This window comes from Paramisgurnus dabryanus, chromosome 15 (assembly GCF_030506205.2).
Source record: "Paramisgurnus dabryanus chromosome 15, PD_genome_1.1, whole genome shotgun sequence".
Classification (NCBI taxonomy): Eukaryota; Metazoa; Chordata; class Actinopteri; order Cypriniformes; family Cobitidae; genus Paramisgurnus; species Paramisgurnus dabryanus.
Window position 1 is genome coordinate 9146463 of NC_133351.1, and position 4580 is coordinate 9151042.

The window sequence follows — 4580 nt, forward strand, 5'->3', positions numbered from 1 at the left end:
GAACTTCGCATTGTGTGCCCTCGACAAAAGAAGTCACCGGCCACCACTGAAATCTAGGATAAAGGGAAGAATGCAGAATTGTGATCCAGTTTGTAAATATTTTACATTTTTCGCATCATTATGGGCGGTATAGTACCAGAAGGTGTATATCATTATAAATACACTATAAATATACAACGTAGAGTGGAACATGCAGCACTAATAAATGCCAGACTCATATACCAAACCCCAGATCCCATATAGTGTATTATATAGACCATATAATCAAAACCAAAGCCATAAACACTTGCCTGTCCATCTTTATCTGTTCTATTGGTGCTTAGGACTGGATCACAAACCATTAATGCTATACCCACCTGACTGCTTTCAGACATGGAGAGTCTCATCAATGCAGAGAGACAATGAATATAAACAACAATGCATTTTATAGTGAAAGTGTGCTTGGTCTAAGTTTACCCTTATAGGAATCTCAGCTGAGGAAATATTGTCTGACCTTGATCCTCACATGCTGTTTTATTTCTGGATGTTTCTTATTTCACGAGGCACATTCTCCCTGGAATCTCAATGAGTTGTTGATAGTTTTGAGATCAGCATCGGTCAAGGCTGAAAGAGAAAGATGAATAAAAATGGAAAAGTAACCAAAAGTTGACCACCAACAGCAAGCTACAGTATGGCATTTCAAGGTGTGAAATAATGAGAAAATAGCAAGTTTTCGTAGTATACCTGTAACACCACAGAGGGACGTGCAAATTGACCCGGCTCCCACAGGAAAAAAACGCCCTTTCCATGCCTGCTGTGACTGAGGCTGTAAAGAAGACGCTGGAATAGGAAATGCCAGTGTCAAAAGTCTGATGTTTAAGCTTGTCCACACTGACAGCCATGGAAATTGTGCCCGACCTGACCTGCATTTGAATCCAGCCAAGTCCTCTTCTATGGGGCCATTGGTAAACACGCTTTTCTTGTGTCAATCAGAAGGCTGTCCTTTCTATTCTCCGTGTCAGATTAACTCAGCAATATCCCCTGTCAGTTGCTCGCCACCAAATGAATCCACACATGACTGTGATCAAACCAACACATACTGTTGTGATCAGCGGGGTCTCTGCAGGAATTATTTTTACAACAAGTGAAATAAAAAGCTATTATTTTCTGTTGCTAGCTTGTGATTTAGTGTAGACTATCATTCTAACAATTTCATATGTATAAAACACACTTGCTGTGGGTTCACACCAGCCGCGTTTGAGGCATCAAATTCGCGTCTACCGCGTCTAGTTTGCCGCTTGAACATTTTGAGTTTACTCGCTTCATTCACGCGGAAATTCACGTCATGGGAGGGGCTGTAATCTGTAATCACGTCACTACTAGAGCAAGCTCCTGTTTGGTTAACGTGCCATGTTTTTCCGCCAAAGTTAAAATTTTTCAACTCGCGCGTTTGCCTCATTCGCGCCGCGAGACATTCAGACGCACGTCAACGCATCTTTACATTGACTTAACATTGAATTCACTCGCGCTTGCCGCCTCTACCACGGCTGGTGTGAACGGAGCATTTCCGTGGGTTCACACCAGCCGCGTTTGCGGTATCAAAATCACGTCTACCATGTCTAGTGTGCCGCTTGAACATTTTGAGTTCACTCGCTTCATTCACGCGGAAATTCGCGTCATGGGAAGGGCTTCTGCGACTCCCCTCGCTTCCTGTAATCCCGTCACTACTAGACCAAGCTTCTGATTGGTTAACGCGGTGCGTTTTTCTGCCAAAGTAAACAATTTTCAACTCCCACGTTGCCGCAGCAACGTTCAATTCGCGCCATTCGCGCAAATTAGGTGGATCGCGTCTACCGTGCCGTGCTAAATGCCTAATTTGCGCCGTGAAAACCTCCAGATGCGCGTCAATGCATCTTTAACATTGAATTCACTTGCGCTTGCCGCCTTTACCGTGCCTGGTGTGAACGCAGCATTTCCGTGGGTTCACACCAGCCGCGTTTGAGGCATCAAATCACATCTACCACGTCTAGTGTGCCACTTGAACATTTTGATTTCACTCGCTTGATTCGCGTGTGAAATTCTAGTCATCGAGACATTCACGTGGAAATTTGCATCATGGGAAGGGCTTCTGCGATTCCGCTCGCTTCCTGTAATCCCGTCACTACTAGAGCAAACTCCTGATTGGTTAACAAGGCACGTTTTTCTGCCAAAGTTACAATTTTTCAACTCCTACGTTTGCCGCAAATTAGGTGGATCGCGTCTGCCGCGCCACGCTAAACCTCCAGACGCGCGTCAACGCATCTTTACATTGACTTAACATTGAATGCACTTGCCGCATCTACCGTGGCTGGTGTGAATGCAGCATTTCCGTGGGTTCACACCAGCTGCGTTTGAGGCATCAAAATCGCGTCTACCGGGTCTACACTCTCAGAAAAGAAAGGACATAATTGTACCTTTAGGGGTACAATGACTTGTCACTGGGGCTGTACCCTCAAGGGTACAGCTTTTGTACCCTTGGCAGAGGGTACAAATTTGTACCCTTGTGATTTGTACCTTAAGAGACCAGTTTTGTACCTCTGGTGACAATTTTGTACCTTTATTTAACAGTACAAATATGGACCCTTCAAAAAGGGTACAAAATTGGTTTTGACAGGGTACACTCATTGATTATGGTTTTAAAACTTATACATATATCTCAATCTAAGTACTGTAAACTTTAAATTATAAGTGCATATGACTCAATATATTTGTGTTGGTTTAGCCAATCGTTTAGCGTAAAGGTACATTTTAAACATTAGTATAAAAAATGATAACAGAAAAGATAAAATACACAGTTTATTGAACAATCATTTATTTTACAAAAGGTTTAGATATAAAACAGAAGTGTGCTGTTCAGTCCAAATTCACAACATTAAAAACTAATATTACATTTACACTTTACTTATGAAATATATCAAGTATTTCTTTATGACTTTAACAGAATGTCCAAACAGGAATATTTTAAAACAAAATCAGTGTGCTGTTCCTTAAACCAAACGACATTTAAACATTTTTAACAGGGCCACATCTGTCCTTGCCAAGCAGTGAGAAACACACAAATATAAATTTTTTCCCTGATAAAACTGTGGTGTACTCACAGCATAATGAGTAAATGAATAGGTCCATATGGAGTAACATTTCTTTAGTTTTTCTTGTGTTAATGACGGGTGGTAGAGGATAGTCAGTCAGCCTCCTTAATGGTAAAGATCGAAAACTGCTCTGGGCACGTTCATACTTATCTGTGAGAAAACACAAAATTATGAATACATTTTCCACTGACAGAACTGTGGTATACTCACAACATAAATAAATGTGGTACCTTTAAAGTTTTTGCGTGTGAATGATGGTTGGTCGAGAACAGTCAGCCACCCTCAATGGTAAAGATCCAAACTTGCGCGGGAAACGTTTGTGCTAAACTGTGAGAAAACACATATAAATATGAATTAATTTTCCACTTTAATTCTTTAATAAGAACTGTGGTGTACTCACACAACATAATAAATAAATTAATAAATGTGGTAACGTTACCTTTAAAAGGTTTCTGTGTAGATTACTGTTTGGTGGCGAGTAGACAGTCTGTCAGTCAATCTCCCTCCTGACTGAGAGAGATTCAAACTTGCGCAGGAAACATTTGCACTAAACTGTGAGAAAACACACATAAATATTAATAAATTTTTCACTTAACAGAATTGTGGTGTACTTAAACAACATAATAAATGAATGAATGAATGAACGTGGTAATGTTACCTTTAAAAGGTCTTGAATGACTGTTTGGTTGAGAGCAGACAGACAGACAGTCAGTTAACGTTAGTCCTTACTGAGAGAGAAACACATAAATATGAATTATTTTTCACTTACATAACTGTGGTGTACTCACGCAACATAAAAAATAAATAAATGTGGTAATGTTACCTTTAAAAGGTTTCTGTGTAACTGACTGTTTGGTGGCGAGTAGACAGTCAGTCAGTCAGTCAATCTCCCCCCTGACTGAGAGATTCAAACTTGCGCAGGAAACGTTTGCGCTAAACTGTGAGTAAACAAACATAAATATAAATTAATTTTCCACTTACAGAACTGTGGTGTACTCAAACAACATAATAAATAAATTAATAAATGTGGTAACGTTACCTTAAAAAGGTATCAGGGTAAATTACTGTTTGGTGGCAAGTAGACAGTCTGTCAGTCAATCTACCCCCTGACTGACTGAGAGAGATTCAAACTTCCACGGGAAACATTTGTGCTAAACTGTGAGTAAACACACATAAATATTAATTCATTTTCCACTTACAGAACTGTGGTGTACTCAAACAACATAATAAATAAATTAATAAATGTGGTAACGTTACCTTAAAAAGGTATCAGGGTAAATTACTGTTTGGTGGCAAGTAGACAGTCTGTCAGGCAATCTACCCCCTGACTGACTGAGAGAGATTCAAACTTCCACGGGAAACATTTGTGCTAAACTGTGAGTAAACACACATAAATATTAATTAATTTTCCACTTACAGAACTGTGGTGTACTCAAACAACATAATAAATAAATTAATAAATGTGGTAACGTT

The 4580-nt window shown here is 39.8% G+C and overlaps 1 long non-coding RNA gene across 3 annotated transcripts; it reads right to left on the minus strand.

The window, feature by feature from the left end:
- Positions 1 to 2813: 2813 nt before the first annotated feature.
- LOC135733086 (uncharacterized) lies at positions 2814 to 4047 on the minus strand. Of its 3 annotated transcripts, none has more exons than XR_010526887.2 (5): positions 3957 to 4038; positions 3766 to 3835; positions 3547 to 3654; positions 3338 to 3434; positions 2814 to 3257 (listed from the first exon to the last, which is right to left on the minus strand). It is a non-coding gene; the product is annotated as an uncharacterized lncRNA (long non-coding RNA). The 3 variants fall into 3 exon arrangements; XR_010526888.2 differs by having other exon boundaries at positions 3547 to 3659; positions 3957 to 4026; XR_010526889.1 differs by lacking the exons at positions 3547 to 3654; positions 3766 to 3835 and having other exon boundaries at positions 3931 to 4047.
- Between the last annotated feature and the right edge of the window lie 533 nt (positions 4048 to 4580).